This window comes from Ictidomys tridecemlineatus, chromosome 5, assembly GCF_052094955.1.
Source record: "Ictidomys tridecemlineatus isolate mIctTri1 chromosome 5, mIctTri1.hap1, whole genome shotgun sequence".
NCBI lineage: Eukaryota > Metazoa > Chordata > Mammalia > Rodentia > Sciuridae > Ictidomys > Ictidomys tridecemlineatus.
The window spans coordinates 66,809,993-66,830,671 of record NC_135481.1 but is presented as its reverse complement, the minus strand read 5'-3'; the positions used below and the strand labels follow the sequence as shown (position 1 = coordinate 66,830,671).

Sequence of the window (20,679 nt, the reverse complement as noted above, 5' to 3'; positions counted from 1 at the left end):
GAGAGAGAATTTTTTAATATTTATTTTTTAGTTCTCGGCAGACACAACATCTTTGTTTGTATGTGGTGCTGAGGATCAAACCCGGGCCGCACACATGCCAGGCGAGCGCGCTATCGCTTGAGCCACCTCCCCAGCCCATGAACCCAAATTCTTGCCATCACATTCTGAGGCGACATTGCCAGCTGTGCCTTTCCACTGCCCATTGTCCTCTTCCATGAAGCCTTCCCTCATCTCTCAGGCATTCTTGTCTCCCCTTCCCTGTGCTCTCCCAGTGCTCTGAGGCTCCTTCTGGGGAATAGACCCCTGCCTGTCCTCAAGTCACACTGTTTCTCCAGTGTGGTCTGGGGGTCCCCCTCAGAGGGGACATTAGGAATGCAGACTGACTGAACTGGATTCCTAGGTCCAGATTCTCTTGCTGCACACAAAAGTGGGAGGGGAACTTCCCTGGTGTGTGTGTCTCCTAAGAACAGGGACCTCGTCTCCCTGAGCTTTGTGTTCCTGCAGCGTGGCACGGGGGTGGTGAGCAACCGCCAGAAGTGTTTGTTGAATGCACAGAGGTATTTCTTAGGAAATGAATGACAGAAGGATGGGGAAAAACGTGGGATTGAAGTAACTAAGAGGGTATAATTTGAGAGCCTTGAGCCTTTTCAGGAGACAAAGGAGGTGGGGAGCCTCAGGGCTGATCCAGGATGCCCACCCTGGTTACCAGGAGAAATTTGGTCCGTCTTTTCTTTTCCTTTTTTTTTCCTTAGACATGTATGTTAGTCTCAGGAAAAAAAAAATTAAAAAAAAAAACAAAAACAAATTGAAACCTGAACTTTCACCAGAGTTTGTAATTGTGTATAAAGTAGGTCATAAAGAAGTGATAGCTAATGCACACACTACTGTAACTGCTGATTCAGAAATCTCTGTGCTTCATTATGAAATATGCAGAAAGGAAAACAAACAGATGATAGAAGTGGAAGGAATTCTAAAATAATATTTTCATAAGCGAATTCTGGCCTAACATATACTTAGGGCGCTGGGGAAAGCTCCATTGATACATACTCTTGAAAGCTGAAGAATTAGAATAAAATTGCCAAGCTAGAAATCTTTCCAGATGATGCAGAATCTCCTGAGGCACATGACCACTCAAATTCACAGCCGGAAAAGCCGCAGCAATGAATGTCGTGGGGGTGTCCTTGTCACTCTGCCTCACAGCATGGGCAGGCAGGGTTTCAAGAAAGCAAGGACAGAAAGAAACAAACAAAATTTTAAAATCTGTTCTATTTTCTCTTTCCAGCACAAACAAACAAAAACCCACTTTGGGGGATTTTTTTATATTTGCTTCATGAATTTTCTTAATGTGAAAAAATATCCATAACATAAAAATGGCTTTTTTTTTTTTTTTTTTTTTTGTATCAGGGATGAACCTAGGGGCACTTAACTACAGAGACACATCCCAGATGCCCCTCCCCCACCTTTTTTTATTTAAAAAATTTTTATTTAAGACAAGTTCCCACTAAGTTGTTCAGGGCCTTGCTAAGTTGCTAAAGCTGCCTTTGAACTTGTGATCCTCTTGCCTCAGGCTCCTGAGCCACTGAGATTATAGGCACCACCACACTCAGCCATTCTAACCATTTGAATTGTGAAGTTCAATGGCATTAAGTACACTGACCATGTGTGCAGTCATCACTCTCTCTAGGATTTTTTATTATCTCAAACACAAACAGTGACTCTCTTCTCATTCATCATATAGCCTCTGTTACTGCCATGCCACTTTTCTGTTTGCACGAATTTGCCTATTCCACATATCTCAATAGAATCATATACTACTTGCTATTTGTCCTTGTGTACCTGGCTCACTTCACTTACCATCATGATTTCAAGGTTCATCTATGTAGTAGCAAGTATCAGAATACCATTCATTCTAATGGCTGAGTCATTCCGTTGTCTGTATGTGCCACATTTTATTTATCCATTCAACCTTTGATGGACAGTTGGATTGTTTCTATCTATGACTGTTGAAGATAATGCTGCTATGAACATGGTGAACACTAACTTTTTTTTTGAGTCCTTCTTTACAATTCTTTTCACTATATACCTTGGAGTGAATGGGTGCATTTATACGATGATTCTGTTTAACTTTCCAGAATGACAAACTGGTTTTTTTTTTTAAATTTTTAAATTTATTTTAATTAGTTATACATGACAATAGACTGCATTTATGCACTTTGACATATCATATATAGATGGGATACAATTTCTCATTTTTCTGAGTGTACATGTTGTAGAATCACATTGGTCATGCAGTCACATATATACATAAAGCAATAATGTCTGTTTTGTTCTACTATACTTCCTAAAACCATATCCCCTCCTCTCCCCTCCCTTCATTTCCCTAACCTAATCTAAGATAACTCTTTTCTTCATTAGTGCCACTCCCCTCTTATTGTGAATTAGCATCTGCATATTAGAGAAAACATTTGGCCTTTGGTTTGGGGGATTAGCTTTTTGTTGTTGTTGTTGTTGTTGTTTAGCATGATATTCTCCAATTCCATCCAAATGCCATAATTTCCTTCTTCTTTAAAGCTGAATAATATTCCATTGAAACTATATATACTATACCACAAAATGTTTTTGACAATGACTGTACTACTTTACCTTGCCACCATCAAAACCTGAGGATTCCCAGTATCTTCATATTCCTGCCAATACTTGTTATTTTTCATTAAGGAAACAAAATATCCTAATGGATGTGAAAAGCTGTCTCATCGTGGTTTGATAGATTTGTAACCAGAAATCATATAAAGACATATATTTTTTACAAGTGATTTCATGTGGGTTAGATTTTGCAACATAATTAGAAATCATAACATGTACTGAAAATTTACTAAGATGCTTCTAATTCTTGTTGTGTACTTGTCTTCTTCATCAGCTTTTTCCTCTTCTGTTTTATTTTTATTTATTTTTTAAATTTTTTAATATTTATTTTTTAGTTTTCGGCGGACACAACATGTTTGTTCACAACATCTTTGTTTGTATGTGGTGCTTAGGATCGAACCCAGGCTGCACGCATGCCAGGCGAGCGCGCTACCGCTTGAGCCACATCCCCAGCCCTCCTCTTCTGTTTTAATTTCAAAAGACAACTTTACTTAGGGAAGTCTTCTTATATTTTTTTCTCTTATTTTTGGCATACAGATATAAATTACCCTCTCATATCCTCGATTTATGTATTAGTTAATTTTTCTTCCAGTTATAAGTTTCAAAGTTTATCAATTGTTCTAAAAATAATTTTTGTTTTAGCATTTTAAGATTTTTAAAATTATAATTGTCATTACTTCTGTTATCCTATTGAACCAACTTATGAGATTGAAATGGTTCTTTTGATTTCATTTTTTAAGTCATGCAGCATTTTGTACTCATTAGGAGCAAAGATAAGAAGTTATTGAACTGTGGTCTTTTTTCAAGATACTTATCATAGTCAAATGACAGACCAAGTATACTAAAATCTTCTCTGTTAAATCTTAACTTTTTTAGGGCATAACCAGTATCTTTCAGGAAACTTGGTCACTAAATATTTGAGCGCCTTCCGTGAGCCAGCCCTTGCTCTGGGTGCTGGATACATATAGGTAACTAAAAGAAATTCCACGATCTGGGGTAGAAGTTTGCAGAGATGGGAGGGTACCATTCTGATTGTTGGTTTGTCTAACATATATATATATATATTTTCCATACTGGGATCACACCCAGGGCCTCACACAAATGCAGGCAAGAGCTCTACCACTGAGCTACTCCCCCAGCCCTTTGACTAATGTTTAAGGGATAACTTTTAAGAGTTCATGGACAAATTTGGCCAAAGGCTAAATTGTGCTTACAGAATTGATTTTTATCCTCTATCTTCCCCAAAAGGATTTGAATTAGTTTACAAGGGATACATTCAACAAAGTGAACACACAGAAAGATAAAATCAAGACCAAGAACTAAAGAAGGTAGCAACATATTAGCCTTAAGTTGGGTAGGTTTGACACGATTACCATTACATAGTAACTATGTTACTACATTTGACAAACTCTAGGGATGAATCTCATTGGAAAAAAACTAACATCAATTTGAATAAGTTGGAGCTCATTTATCTCACATGACAAGAGGCCGGAAATGATGCAATCTGGGCGAGAGCAGTTTCTTTATCTGCCCGAATCCTAAGTATCTAGGCTTTTGTCCTCATTCTGTCCTTCAGGGTCCCAATGTGGTTGCTGTACATGAAGGTAGAAAGAAGGGAAAAGGGCAAAAGGGTGTATGTATAATTATTCTAGAAGGAACGTCCTATAAAGAACTGTGAAGGGGCTGAGACTTTTTTTTTCTTGTTAGCCCGCCACAGCTTCATGGGTGCTGGCCAAAGGCATGAGCTTCTGAGTCACAGACTTTGGACTTTATCAGTCACAACACAGTAAGCAACTTAAGTGAGATAGTTATCCTTGCCCTGAAGTCCTGCAGGGGCAATATAGATAGGCCCTCAGAAATGCCTGCGTCTGCAGGGGCTCCTTCATAGGAGAGGAACCCCAAGCTTCTGGACTCCAATTCTTATATAGCAGGCAGCAGACAGACCTTCCCTGTACTCTGGAGGATAATTGTTATTTCTGAGTTCCAAGGTTCAAAGCAAGCTTCCCTTTGTTCTGAAGGGAGAATGTCTCTCTCTTCCAAGGCTGTATCCTGTATAAATATCCTTACAAAGACAGTCAGATAAAAGTGCCTCTATTTGTACAGAAATGTAAATGAGCATGGAGAATTGTCTCCCAACACTATCCTTCCCAGGGACTTCTATGTATTATTGGCAGGTTCTATATTATATGGCCACCTCTAGCTGCAAGGGAAGTTATGAAGTCGAGTATTTTTAGGTAAATTGCTGCGCCCTAAATTAATTTGTGATTCTATTAGTAAGATGGTAAGAGAGAATAGAGCTTCACAAAGCAAAGCAAATACTGTTTCAAGTTTTTTTTTTTCAATCTAATGTATGGCAAACATCTTTTCCCCATAGTGCAAAAAAATATTTCATAGCACTTATTTATTTGATCCTTCTATAAATAATCTGTGCAACTAAGAAGTAATAAAATTCAGGCTAATAGTTCTGGTCAAGTAACATTTTACTAATTTCAAATAAGCGATTGATAATTTAGTGCAGAATTTTAACATCACAGAATTCCCTCCCTTTAAAAAAATTTTTTATTAGTTATTTGTACAGACCATTTTGGGGGGTGGTGGGGAGAATAGCAATATATATTTTTTTTTTAGTCTTTATAAAGAGTTGAGGTTTATTTAGCTCAGAGTCCAAGAAGTGGCAGCCCCCTGTGACTGAACTTTGATGAAGGTCATTACAACATGGTGACTGGCATTATGGTGGGAGGTACATAGCAAATCTTTTAATTCAAGAAAAATCCTATGTCATGAAACTTGTCCCAATCTTTTGAATATTTAGAGCTTGAAAAACATGTTCTACTTTGTGAACAGATAGGTGTTTGGCAAGAGGTTTATAAATATACCTTTTCTGGTTTCATTTATTTTAAGAATATTTTTCACCTCATGACAGTCATTTGGAGCTGACAATGTTTCCATGGTAACCAAGTTCCAAAATGCTGGTTGCTGGTAAATATTGATCCTTTGCACCTTAACACCTTTCAGTACAGAGTTCACTTCTCTTCGTGAACAAAGCTTTGCTTGAAGAGTAACATTTAGGTCAAAGAGACCACGCCCAATGGACTATATAATTCAGGGAGAATCTGATTCAACTCACATTATTATGTAGGGAATAGGAGCAAAATCTCTCTGTTTCCTTTTTAACTGCATGGTGAGAGCTCAGAAGATTGGTAAATGTAAACATGTAAGGCCTTAGGGAAGCATGAATGGGCATGTCTACCCCAGAGGCAAAGAAATTTGCAAATTACTTTTCAAAACCCTTACTATATGATTTTGAAATAAAAATGCTTCCCTCCTGGAAGGGAGAGAGACTTTACTTTGGGTTGTGAACTGGAACTTAATGAATGATCCAAATCAAATCAGAGTCCAGGGGCATCCTGGTGGCGATGATCCTCAGAGCTACAGCAGGGCAATTTCAGGTGCTCCTCCTCTCCATGAACTGGGGAGAGAGTCTTGCTTTCAATAAGGTTTTGTGTATGAGAAAGGGGAGGCTTGTTAGAGAGAACAACTTTGAAAACTTAATTTTCCTTGCCAAGAACTAATGGACTATCTTCAGTGTGCGTGAAATTACATTCAACACAGTGACCAGAGAAGCCAAGATGAGGCCTCTGCAGACCTCATTTGGCATTAGTCTATCTCCACGTGAGAAAGTCTGGATGCTCTTATTTTACTCTCTGCTGTAACCAAGAAAAACAAACAAACAAAAACCCAGCAAAAGTTCATTGAGACAACCATGGGTCACAAAAAAGGAATTTGGACCAAGATAACATTAGTTACATTTTATCCACAGGTTCCTGAAGCCTGAGTGCTGATAGTTAACAAATGTGATTTAGCTTTTTTATCATTAGATTAAAACTTAACTAGATCAGCATAGACTTTGTATAATTAAAAGGAGTCATGCACATGCCAATCTTTTGGTATCTCAAGAACTATTGACAGAATTAAGGGATTCCAAGATTATTTTATCATCTTTTGTTCTTTGTTTGGAAGGGTGAGTTTGTTTTAATGAGACAGAAATTCAGGGAGAAAGTAGAACAGGAGAAATTACTCACCTGTCACTTGTAGCCATAGCTAATCTTTATGGAGCTCTGACCAATAACCATCCAGACATTATTAGTTCTCTGCTGCTTTGCAAATCATATTTCACTGGACACCCATGAGGTAAACACCATTATAATCTCTATTTTCCAGTTGTGGCAATTGAGGCCCAAAGAAATTGAGCATCAGTTTGAAATAAATTTGCCCAATACCACAGAGCTATTTGAGGATCACGGTCGTGTGTAAAATTCTGTACATGGTCCCAGGAGTTTTGTAGCTCAGGATTCTCTGAGCAAATTGCTACAACAGGGAAGGGAGAAAAAAATCAGCCTATGGTACAGTGGGGTGGGGGGAAGCATGTAAGCTCTTGGGGCAAAGACTATGGTCTTCAAGGGCAGTGCAATTTCTCCTCAGTAGGTGTTGGTCAGGCTCCTCTGGCCACAGAGCCATGCTTGGGGAAGGTTTCTTCACTGCCAGGGTCACACTATTCAACTGCCCACAGGGGTGCTGCAGTCCTGGAAAGAAGCCCAGACTGTAGGGCTGCCAGGGACCTAGTCTTCTACCCAAAGGCAGGGGAGGATGTCATTTCTGGGAAAATTCTCCTTCAAATGACCCTTCTGGTGTAAATCCTGTTTTGGTATCTGCCCTACTCAGTATATCCTCTCGGATTCCAAGATGACACCTCCTCTGATGTTCATCCAGTCCTCGCAACACCCTTGGACGCTGGGACTGGGCTTCCGGGGAATGGAGTCAGTCCCAGTCTTGCTTCTCTGCAAGGATCCTGTCACATTGAAAGTGTTGTGATGTTTGAGGACATAACGGCTTATCAGCAAAAGGCACTTCGTCCTAGTTTAGGCTGTCTGCTTTCCCTGGAGAATAAAGCTCCTTTTAATCCAAACAATACGTGGGAAATGTTTGGAACGGTGATGTGACCATCTATTGGTGGAAATTAAACAGCAGAGAGGAGCCAGGCCAGCATCTTCTGGAATTTCCTTACCTGCCCTCTCCGCATAGCACAGAACCTATCGTGCCTCCAACCTTCTCACCAGTCAGTATTTGGTCATCAGAAAGCCTCTGACCCTAAAAATATGCATTATGACAATCGGTTTTCAGTTTAAAAATCTCTGGGCACCTCTAATAAAAGGCGACTACATCGATTTATCAAGACTTTAAAAACTCAAAAGTCAGAAAATTCTCTTGTAGGTTTAGTGTCAACCAGTGTTTCAAAACACAGTTTAGTTGTTCCTTGGAAGACTTGAACTTCAAGAACCAAAAAAAAAAAAGCAGAAAGGAATCACATTTGGGGATAATTGTTCACATCTGCCTGATGGTGTTTCTCTTTGAAAAGACATAACAGAATGTAAAATTATGAGTTACAATAGCTTTCAGTTTGTAATTAAAATCAAAATGGGAAGATTGAAGCAAATGAGAAGTACATACTTAGGGAAGGTAGTCTTTTTTGTGAGGACTCAAGGTAACATGCTTTGTTGCCAATAGCACAGATTTTTTTTTTTCTTTTTTCTGGCTTTTGTGCAGGTGAATGGGGAGCAGATGTTTTGTCTCTAGTGAGACAATAATTCTCTTCATCGCCGTATCTGTGCTGTTCGTGGCTAACAGAGGCTCACGAGGCTATGCAAGAAGACTGAAATGTGCCAAGTAGGAGCCAGAGGCCTTGGAAGAAGTGAAGAAGGAATCATTGTCCTTACCTCACTCTGTCCCAAGGCAGAATTATACTCTCATCCCTGATGTTTGAAGACCAGATTCCACTCAGCTCTTGTGGATCACAGCCCTTCTGTTGCTCAGGCTGCCTTTATCCACCAGAGTAGCGCCAGAAGGAAGCTAGAAACCAGCGTTGAAGAGAAGGCCTGTGTTGGAAAGAGTGCGTTTCTAGGGAAAGACTCATGAACAAAGATAGGTGTGAACGGGGCCTGACGGAGCATGTCAGAGAAGAAATTCAAGTGTGCTAAGTTAACTCAGAGTGAAGATTCTAATGAAGGACTAATGGGTTCTAATTGAAGATAGTAGGTGCTCAATGAATGTCCTTACTGGAAAGGTCAGAAGATGATAGACAGAAGATCCTTGGAGAGGGGCGCAGGATCCCAGCTTTTTGTTGTGGTCGTTTTTTTTTGGGTACCAGAGATTGAACCCAGGAGTACTTAACCACTGCAGCATGTCCCTAGCCCTTTTTATATTTTTATTTTGAGACAGGGTCTCACTAAGGTACTTAGGCCCTTGCTAAATTGCTGAGTCTGGCTTTGAATTTGCACTTCTCTTGCCTCAGCCTCTGAGTCACTGGGATTACAGGCGTGCACCACTATACCCAGCTGAGATCCCAGCTTTTAATGCTAAGTGCCTGTGGAGAGAGTAATTGCCTCCAGAACCCTGGTCTCCTTGCAGAACAGACACTGAGCAGCAGATCTGAACATGGAAGGACTGGTTTATTAAGTAGGGTGGGGCAGAAACTGACAGTTGCCCATCCAGTATCCAACTCTCACCTTTTCCCTTAGGAACACAACCCAGATTTCAATCTGGGTGGCAATGAACCCAGCTGAAAGCCTACCTCTGGCAGCCACATTGGCAGCCTGAGTTATTAAACCAATGAGGTATTCAGCAGAAGTTGTTGGGAGAAGACTCCATAAGAGGGGATATACTAGTGACACACTCCTTTCCCCTTCACCCTCCTCCCCTGGCCTCCTGGAGCAGGAAGATCAATGTGGTGGCTGGAACTCTAGCTGACATATCGGCTATGAAGTTATCTTAAAGATGAAAGCCATTGCTGTGGATGGCAGAACAAAAAGAAAAGAAGCCTGGATCATGGAGGACACCATAGGTTCCCTACCAGCCAGACTCCAGCCTTCCTTTGTATTAGTAATAAACTTCCAATTTTTTGAAACCACTGCTACTTCCTCATTCACCAAGGGAATCACAAGCCTAGGGATCTTAGGGAGGATTTGAGGAGTGAAAAACTGTTTTTTTTTTTTTTTTTTTGGAGGGTGGGGGCTTATTTGCTTAAGTTAAATAAACTATAAGATAAAGGTGATTTTAGTTCTTTTCTTAGTGGGGGGATGGGTACTGGGGATTGAACTCGGGGATACTCAATCACTGAGCCACATCCCCAGCCCTATTTTGTATTTTATTTAGAGACCAGGGTCTCACTGAATTGCTTAGCACCTTGCTGTTGCTGAGGCTGGCTTTGAACCCGTGATCCTCCTGTCTCAGCCTCCGGAACCGCTGAGATTACAGGTGTGCACCATTGTGCCCAGCTGATAAAGGTGATTTTAAATGTCAAAATACAGTCTGTGAGGACTGGGATTGTGGCTCAGTGGCACAGCGCTTGCCTCGAATGTATGAGGCACTGGGTTAGATCCTCAGCACCACATAGTATTGTGTCCACCTACAGCTAAAAAATATGTTTTAAAAAAATACAGTCTGTGAGATCAGTTATAAAAAGGAATCAAGGGTTTATGTATTACTGTATTATATATTTATTTAGCTTACACATAAAGTGGTTTTGTTCTTGCATATAATTGAGATGTCTAGAAGTTGGGTGAGCTTTGGGTAAGGCTTGACATAGCAGTTGGACAAGACAATATCTAGTATCTTTCTGTCTCTTCTTGGTCTACCAGGTCCTGGCTTTATTCTTAGACTATTTTGCCTGATGGTCCCAGGAGGGCTGCAACCTGATTCACAGGCGTGCTCATTCACGCGCAGTCAGGGAGAGAAAACTTCTTTCCCAAAAGTCCTTGGCAAAGTCTCCTTGCATGGTCATGAACTGAGTGGCCATCCCTAAACCAATCTCTGAGGCTGGGATGACGGGGCCACTGGCTGGCAAAAACCCACCAAGGTCCTCCTGGTGAACAGTAACCAGTTAACATCCCCCCCCAACACACAGATGGGAAGTACTGGACCCTGATATGCAGGAGAAAGAAGAGAATGCTTGCGGGGAGGGCACTAGGTGCTCTACATCACCCTTGCCCTCCTAACCAGGTAGTGGTATCCAAAGGCTTTAGATGTTTTCTCTTTTTCTCAAAGGTAAAGTTCTTTTGCTTCCAAATTTCACTTTCACTAGTCTGAAATCTGCCATTAGACTCATTGGTTCGGGGTGAGGCACAGGATTTCCAGAACATCTTTGCTACTCTAACCTTCATTCATTAATTCACCAGGAGACATTTCTTGAGTGTTAGTTGTGAGTCATGCACTCTGCGGGTCTTAACCTGAGAGGATGAACACATCATCAGTGAGCCGTTAGGCTCAGTAGCATTTACATGTTGGACACACTCTTTATGAAGGTCAGAAAGCAGTCAGTGTTGTCCCCCAGAAAGGACCATGGGTATGTTATTGGTTCTGTTAACTTGAGAAGGGAGAATGGATGAGGGTTGGGTTTGGGGGATTGAAACAATGCCTATTTTGCAGTCTTTCCAGGGCCTCTCTGGTTACAAAGTCCCTTGGGCTAGGATGGGGAGAGTTAGTGGTTCCTAAATTTGAGCTTTGGGTTTTGGGGGAGGTGGGGGCAGGTAAGATACTTGGAAGTGAGAGTGAAATCTCTGAAAGTCCCAGGAAGAATTTTCCCCAACCCAACAAGCTTCTGTTCTCCCTTCCCTAAAACAGCTTCTCCGGGGTTGTCAGCTTTTCATGACACAATTTTTTTTCCTTCAAGAGTCAGAGAGTAAGAGCTTCATAACCCAAATAGTTCACAGCATGGTATTTGTCTCTATTTAAAATCATTTCTCATGGGGCTCAATTAACAATGTACATGTCAAATTATGTCACACTCGCTCTAATTTGGCCAGGCTGGGTCAGGTAGTCCCTGAACTCACAGAGCAGTGAACCTCCCAGCAGGCATGTCACATTGTCACACCCATGCTGCCCTTGAGCTGGGCACTGGGATGTACGGAAGTGCTACATGAAAGGTCAAACTCGTGACCACAGAGAGCCGTCATCACCCCTTCATCAGAGCGTGGTCCCTGGAGGCTCCCCAGGTGCAGTTTGAATCTTGGCTCTGTTATTTAGCAGCCGAGTGATCTTGGGCAAATGCTTCAACTTTTCTGAGCCTCCTTTTCCCCATCTGTGAAGCATACAATGTTTCATTTATATTTGTTCATTTAACATTTTTAATCTTATTCAGTCCTGCAAAATTGGAATTCCTCTTGATATTACTCTAGGGCAATATTTTACCAAACCTCTGGAAACCAGAAGACAGGCAGCCCATCCTGGATGACTTAGCATGTAACCTGAAGATATACAGTGATATTTTGGCATCAGGATTATTAATGTGTGGCAAGATCAGCCCTGACTTTAAGTGTACCTTAACGTCAGGGCTCTGTGTACCTCTGTGTGAGTACAGAAGTTGCCTCTCCCTGCCATAGTGGATCATAGGATTTCTTTATCTGGTCATTCGATTGATATGCAGAACCCCATGAAGACACTGAATGCCACTTCAAAAAGAGGTTGACTGAGGCACCAAGAAGTGTCCACACACGTACTCTCCCTCACCTCCCAAGTGGGAGCTACAGTCATTATAGGACTAGAGGCAGAATCACTTGCCCAGAGAGACTGAAGAAGACTTGAGGCATCTCAATCACAAACCTCAAGAGAAGCCAACATGGAGACCATTATCTGGGGTCACTTGATATACATAATGACTATGTTTCTTATGCTCCTCCATGCCCCAAAATCTTTGAGACAATTCAATAGCCCCCTTACTGAACCCAGCCAGGAGGTTGTGTGTTGTAGATAAAGCCCTGGAGTATAGTCAGGAGACCTACACTGTAATCCCAGTCCTGCCAAACCTGCTCTGTGGCCTTGGAAAAATCATTTAACCTAAGACTGCTCTTGAGAAACCCCAGAGTTTGGCAATGTCAGGCATTCCCACCCTTGACTGCTCTTGAGAATGCTGTGTGCTGATGGGGTTCTCTGGAGCTTGGGAATCTGTATTTTGAAGTGTTATACATGATTCTGAAGAGCAGATGCCATTGGGAGCTCTGGAGCAAATGCTATTTAAGGGTGCCTCGTGGGGCTCTCATGTATTCTGACTCCAAAGCCCCTTTAAGCCCATTCCACACAACTCAGTCCTCAGGAGATGGCAGCCCTCATAGTCAAGCTCTATGAGAGAAACATGTGATCCTGGGGATACATAAAGATCCCAGGGCACCCACCTAGTTTGGGGTGAGAGGCTGCCTGTGTGTGCCCCATTCAGTTTTGGGTCAATTTATCTTTAGAGCCTGTGTCTTAAACTTGCATGGAAACCAAGAATGACTTGGCTGGACCATGTCTATCCCCTGACTCGTCTTGAGGGTCTGGAATCTTCTGGCCGTGGTGCTGTGGTCTGGAACAACAGATCCACTTATCCTAAATTCAAAGAGCAGATTACACAAATCCTGACCAGTTTCCCTCACATCCTGGGGGACAGCATCCTTCACATGGGCTCTTGAGTTCACGGTCACATGTTTCCAGCTGCTCCCGAGTTACAAAAAGTTCCTGCGGTAATGAGAAGCTGTGGAATGCTGAGGTGAAAGCTGCCTTTCACTCGCCTTTCAAAAGTCTCAATTAGGGGTTATTCACGACATTTCTTTGCCTTAGTAAGTGGAGAAGAGGGGACAGAGGCAGGAATAAACTCAGGCCCTCTGGGCTGACTTTGATCCAGGAAATGTATGTTTAGACTCCCTGCGAGAAGCAGAGAAAACAGGGGAGCTGGGCTCATGGTGGAACCATGCAGTGGCCCCTCAAGGCCTGCAGGACACTCTGAGCAGGAAGTAGGGCAAGGGCTGCGTGCGTGTGCGTTGTGGGGCGGGCAACAAGCAGAAGCGCATGTGCTCTGGTAAGTGGGGGTGAGGTGCCGCGCAGCCCATCAAAGGCCTGGATAGTACAAGGCAAAGGAGAGAAAGGAGGGATTTGTCCTCTTTTTCCCTTTCACAGCTGGAGCTGGGTCATCTCTCTTCTCTTGCCCTTGACTGAGATCTGCATCATCAGCTCCCCTGGTTCTCAATTGCATGAACTACCAGCAGCTTTGCTGGGTCTTCAGCTTGCAGATAGTAGACTAGGGGACTTCTACCTTTATTGCTGCCTGAGCATTTTCCTCAGAATGTATCTCCATTTGTCTGATTGTGTGTCCATCTGTCGATCGATTTTATCTATATACCTATCTGTCTATCTATCATCTATCCATCTATCTCTCCTGCTGATTTTGTTTCTTTGGAGAGCCCTAGTACACACAAAAAAACCCTCCAGGAGCCAAGCCTTGGTTCTACCATTGTGATTGGTCAAGACACATGAAAGAGCAGTAAGATCTGCCGAGACCTCTTTGTTTTAGATGAGAAGGGAAATAGGCAGAAGGAAGTCTCAGAATAACCCAGGGGCAAAGTAGGCCCCTCTGCTCCAAGAAAATATTTAATTATTATTATTATGTTTTGGTACTGAGGATGGAACGCAGAGGGGCTTAATCACTGAGCTATATCCCCAGCACTTTTTATATTTTATTTTGCTGAGGGTCTCCCTAAGTTGCCGAGGCTGGCTTTGAACTTGTGGTCCTCCTGCCTCAGCCTCCCAAATTGCTGGGATTACAGGCATGCACCATGGTGCTCCATGAAAAAAAAAAAATTCAATTTTCAGGTTGAGAATTGTGAATCTAGTTCTTGAAAGTGTCCTGGGCCCAGAAGGTGCATTCTCACCACCCGACTAGGCTATTCCAAAGCTGCTTCTTGGCAAAGGTCAGTGGAAATGTCAGAACATCCCAGATTCCTGCCCTCATGGGCTCCTTCATTGGCCCAATGGCTCATTATGACATCTGGTCCTAGTGGCAGCAGGTGACTTGGTCACAGTGGCTTAGCCTCATTGCTCAGAAGGTATCCTAGAGACATTCTTAGGATTAGCATGCTCAAGGGACATCCTTAGTTCTGGGTAGACCCAACTTACAGATTTATTCTAAGTGATGTCTAAATTCTAGAATAAAGTAAAATAAAATAAAAATGTCAAATGAAATACCCATCACTTGCCAGGAAGTGGCTGAATTCTTTCTGTGACCATAATACGACTGTTTGGTATTATTTCAAGTACGTGATCAGGGGGGTTTCAATCTTAAAATAAGTAAGCCAACAAACCACTGACCCTTCACTAAATGAATGGTTGTCATCATACTTAATAACTGCCTGGTAGGCACGTCATTTTCTTTAGGAAAACCCGTCATCAACTACTGGCAGGAACTCGTGCTGTTCTCGCTTAAATTTATCTGTTAATAGATGGTTTGACTGCAACTTTTTCTCTTTGACTTTCAAGCAGTGGCAATTCAACACTGAAAAGGAATGTGGTGTTTATAGCTTATCCTTCCCCCCAAGAGCAGAGAATTTTGGCAGGGCACATGCATACAGTATGGGTCTGCCTTCAAAATTATGCATAATGATTCTTTTTTAAAGTAGTCGTGTGCATTTGGATGAGAGGAGACAAGAAAACCACTTCTGCAGAGGAGGTGGCCCCCCTGCGGTTTTGTCTGTCCTAGGCCACCTCCCTTCAGTCTCCCCACGTGCAGACAGTGCATCCTTTCACCTTTGTCCACCCCTGGGGCCTGGCTGGTCAGGAAGTCACAGCCATGACAGAGACTCTGCACCAAGCATCTTCAATGGCACTAGACATGGAGACTGACAGTTCAAGCAGGTCTGAGGCTTTTGGCCACATCACAGGACAACCATCTTTAGACTTTTCATTTTGGTTTAGAACTCTGCAGGACTTCTTTGTCTCAAATGCCTGTATCAGTCTGTAGTTTTCCTGAAGGTTCATCTGAGCTCCTATGTCTCTCTGTTCAACATAAATTTTAAGATGATAGATGAGCATGAGATCTGATTAACCTCAGATTCTGGTGACATGAGATGTACACCATCTGTATGCTATTTCTCAGCATGCGTTTGGCTGAAACTCTTTCACGTACACCATCTTAAGCACAGAAAGTGACTTCAATTTTTTTTCTTCTTCTAGGGAATGATTGTAATTCAATAAATGCCATCTCCTGAGAATACCGACTGTTTTCTAGGCATTGTTGTAAGACAATAAGGTTCAATACCAGAGAACTCCCACACTCCAAAAAGAGGAAAGAGATTTTTGCTTGAAGTTCAAATCCAAATCACTCTTGCTTCTCATGTTAGGGAACTTCTATCCAGGAGTAAGCAGCAGCATGTCCAAGGGCACGCTGAACCATTGCCTAAACATAGCTCACAATCTCTTGAAATCCAAGGTCTTCAAAGATTTGGAGGGAACTTTATTGTTTAAAATTAAAATAATGGCAAACATTCTGGAACAGTGTACAAAAATCACATAGCCCACCAGTTTTAGTCCATTTTGTGCTGCTATAACACAATACCACAGACTGGGTAGTTTATGAAGAACAGAGGTTTATTTGGCTCATGATTCTGGAGGCCAGGAAGTCCAAGATCAAAGGGCTGCATCTAGTGAGGGCCTATTTGCTGCATCACTGTATGGGCTGAAAGAATCACCTGGTGAGAGAATACATGTTAGAGAAGGGAGAGGAGGCAAACCCAATTTATAACAAGTCAGCTCGCAGGATAACATCATTAATCCATTCATGGAGTCACAGGCTGATTCATTATAGAATCACCTTTTAACGGTCCCATTTTTCAACAGTGTGTGTGGCATTGGGGATTAAGTTTGCAACACATGAATGTTGGGAGACACATTCAAACTGTAGCACCACGCCCACCCCAATTGCAGCTTGTCCTCCACCCTCAGTTGGAAAGGGGCTACAGTTTGAATGAGGAACAAAGGCAGCTGATGAGGAGGGAGGAAGCAGGGGCAGCCAGAGTATCAGGCTGGAGAGACTGGGGAGGCATCTCTGTGATGTATGAACTGCAGAGAGCATCGCCAAGGCCTGTAGGGCCAGGGGCATTCCTGTGGAGGCCCAGAGGCTTTAGATTAAAGGTGGAAACACATAATGCCTTGAGGGCCTTTGTAAACTCAGCAATTGCTTATGTTGTTTCAGAAAGGGGGAAGAAACATTCCCCAGAAGATTCAAGCTAGGAGGAGACAGTCTTTGTAACAACCCAGGGGTTTTTCAGCTGCAGCCTTGTCACTTTGAAGTTCTCAGCTCATTCTCCCAAGGAAATTGGGAGGCTCCAAGTAATTGAAGCAGAGAAATTTCATAGAACAGAAAGAGCCGAGGGCCCCACGCTGTGCCCTCCAGGGCTGCCTGGCAGGAAGCTCTGCTGAGTAGCTTTGGTTTTCCTTGGAAACCTTCTGTCCTGTTCCTGTCAGGACAGGCTGGTGAGTGTGGGCTGTGCTGTGGCCAGTGGTTAGATTTCCTCCATCCTTGCAGTGGACAGGGATGGTGGGGAGAGGGAATGATGCCAAGGACAAGTGGAGAACAGACCTTGAGGGGAGGTGGAGGTCACCACAGAGGGTTTCGAATTCACAAAGCATTCTTGAGTGGGGACAATGAGGGGCATTTGCCTATAGAACAGGCCACTGGAAAGTCCAAAAGAGGGAACTGCCCAGGCCTTCAGAGTTGTGGTTTTAATTATCCTGTTAAGTCACTATTTTACTGTCACCCAAGTTTAATAAGCTTGACTGCGACCTATGAGGAGGAAAAATAGTGTCCAAATTTTTCTGTTTATTGCCTCTCTGGACCGTACAGCAGTCTGAGGCAGAATCCCAGAGCCCATTAGCCCTGGAAAATTGGGGATTACCCACTTTTTTCTTTTCTCTTTCCTTTTTGGAACTGTAATCCTGAAGCTAGAGCCTCAGGCAGTGGCCAGTCAGGTTAAACTGGAAAAATTTAAGCGCCAACAGTTTATAAACTGCTCAGAGAGAAGTTTCACTAGTACAGAGTGCCTGTAGGCCAAGTCCAGAGTACAGGCCTGAGGCGGTTTGTGTGAGTGCTGGAACATGAAGTTATGAGATGGCTCACCCAGTTTACCTGGGAAGCATCAGAACCCTGTCACCCGTGGACTCTGGACCCTGGACCCTGGGAGAATGGGTGTGCTGAGGTGTTACTACCTGGATGGGAATATACAGGTTTTTGTACTCCTGACCTTGAAGCAAGGCTGTGTTCAGAGTGCAGAGTTCTGGCTTCCATCTTGAGAAAGCTGATCCTTTGACTTGAACACTCTGCTCTTTGTGCTTTGCACAACAGGAAAGTCCTGTTCAGTCACTCAGCTCAGCTCTGTCTCCTGGCTTCAGCTTCCCTCCTGAGCACCTGATGGCTGTTGGTTTATTATGACTCACTGCCATTATATCTGTTTGGACTTATATTTCTAGCATCTCACTGCTGTGACCCATCTCCTAGGCAAGACTTTCCACATGAAGGCTGCCAGGCCAGCAGGAGAGGAAACCTCCAAATCTGTCAACGTTTGAATAATTTCATCCACACACATCTCTTCCAACCACCTGCACTATTTTTATTTCCCAGAACCATGCAAGCCAAAGGCGTCGGCAGGGCTGCTCCCTCTGTGGAGTAGGACCCATTGCGTGGGATTGCCTCCAGCAAGCCAAGAGCCCACCATACTGGTTTCTGTGTGAGGTCATCTTTTCAGAAGTTGCCTGAGCTCTGGCCTCCTTCCTGGTATCTTCACACATTCTGGACGTGTTTCAGTTCAGTAAAAAAAACCGAAAGGGACTTTTGACTGCTCACTTTCACACTTTGCACTGTGGAGAATACTGAAGTCTCTGGGGAGTGCTCCGGAGGCTACAGTGTAATTAAGAGTCATGCAAGGTGGATGTGTTCCATCTAATGGAAGTCCCAAGGGGGAAAAAAAAATCATAGTCAATTGAATTTTGCATACCTGATTCCCCCTCTTGGTGATTCACATATATATTAAAGGTCTGAGAAGTTCTGTAAGTAAATCTTATTCTCCCTTTGATCCCACCATTTCTCAAACCCAGCATGATACTGACCATAATAAATGTCTTTTGGTATATACATTAGGAAATGATCTAACATAGTTTCCAATCTAAGGAGGTATCTTACTCTTCAGAGGGTGAATGGACATAGATGGTGACATTTGTTGTCATAAAGAAGGGAAGGTTGCCATTGGCATTTAATGCATGGGGAAGGGAAGATGCTAATAATCTTCCTGTAGTGCAGCCTGGTTCTGAGCCAGGTGCCCATAGCATTTTCTACTGGGTTCCACACCCCGACTGAGAAGCAGTGGTGGGACATGTGCTCAGCACTCACTTCTTACTGTCCTCTGAGTTTTGTGGCTCCTTGTTGCCTCTTGTTAGGTTGTTTGCATGAACATCCCCTGCTCCCCACCCCCCAAACTCCTTACTTGAGAAAGTTCATTCTTAGGGTTTTGTTTTGTTTTTAGTTTTGGTTTTTTTTTTTTTTTTTTTTGGTGTGTGTGTGTGTGTGTGTGTGTGTGAGAGAGAGAGAGAGAGAGAGAGAGAGAGAGAGAGAGAGTGGGGTCGCCTTTGGAGTTCACAAAGCAACAAGAGGGCAGAGATTCATGTTTCCATCAATTCTGGAGATGAAGAAAGGGCGCGGTTCAGGTGGTCCCTGGAGGATGAAGAGGAAGTTGACCACCTCTTTCCACCTCTCAGAAGAAAGAATTCAAACCTAAGAGACAACACCTGGTGCCTAGAGGAGGCCCAGTGACTTTGGAAAGAAAAATGAGCAGAGTGAAAGCTTTCCGCCTTCTTGGGAGGGAGGGAGGGAGGTAACGCAGCAGCAGAGCCACAAACCACAGTATGCAACTCAAAGTCACTTGTTTCCGTGTGTCCCTGCTTCTCTCAAAACAGAAAACGCCCATGGCAACTGGCGAGTAAGGCCTGAAGCAGCCGCGCGTGTGCTTGACAAAACAAGTGGTGGGTGGGTGGCTCCTGGCGGCAGCCACCCCGGGGAGATCCTGGCCTCGCGTCTGGCCCCACGCCTGGCCGGGAGCCCACTGGGCGCGGGTCCTAGGCGGGGCTGGCTCTGCTTCCCGCGCTGCGCACTTTGGTGGGGGACCGCGCTGCAGGGTGGAGCGGCTCGGCGGGTACCGACTCGGTACGGAGACGCCCATCCGCCCCACATCGGCTCCGCTGCTGCGCCGGCCGAGAAATGAGTAATCTGGCTTTAGACACAGAAGGGTGACGTTGGTGAAGAGACTCATCAGCCTTTTGGTGACTCTTGTCCTGCATTCAGCTAAGAGAGCGCGGCCGGCGAATACCACAGAGCTGCGAGCAGGCCGAGCCCGTTCCCTTCCCCTGGCTCGGGTTGGGTGTTGGTCTGCGGGGCCTCAAAAAAAAAAAAAAAAAAGATCCCCTCCCAGCCCAAAACGTTTGAATATAAATTACTTTGGTGCTAGTTTCCTCCTTCCTCTTTGTCTCTCAGGAATTGTATGGGGGAAAGGAACGCAGGATTTTTTTTTTTTATTTTTTATTCTTGAAAATGACCTTTAAGGCAAAGTCCTGGCCAGGGTGCTCAATAGCCCGGGTTCTGACCATGGATATCAGTTTTCAGGTCACACTGTAGGTAAGGTGTCAGAACTGGAGTGGTGTCTTCACTCCTTGGGCAGATGCCTCCCACATTGGCCCTTGTTTTCCCTTGTTGCCAGTGGAAGCAAATTTCTGTTGATTTTTCTCTGTTAAGAAAAATCAACAGAAATTTGATTTCAGTGCGCTCTGCGGTAGCGCACTCACCTAGCACGTAGGAGGCCCTGGGTTTGATCCTCAGCACCACATTAAAAAAAATAAAAATAAATAAAGGTATTGTGTTCAACTACAACTAAAAAATAAATATATTTTTTTAAAAGAATTGTAACAACTAGAGGAAAATGCAAAGCTCTTCTCAGATTACTGTCCGTAAAGCCCACCTGAGGGTCATCTGGCTTTCTTGGAGAATGCAACTTTGACTTGCTATGTTTTTAGAAATATATTTATTTATTTATTTATTTAAAAAACTGAGGATCAAACCCAGTTCCTCACACATGCTAGGCGATCACTCTACCACCGAGCTACAACCCCAGATCTTGACTTGCTATTTATTATTAT

General features: G+C 43.3%; 1 long non-coding RNA gene across 1 annotated transcript in view; it reads left to right on the top strand.

Annotated features, from left to right (window-relative positions):
* The window catches only part of LOC144377831 (uncharacterized), a 40,031-nt gene that overhangs the window by 2,926 nt on the left and 16,426 nt on the right, over positions 1 to 20,679 (top strand). The gene's annotated exons all lie outside the window — the stretch shown is intronic.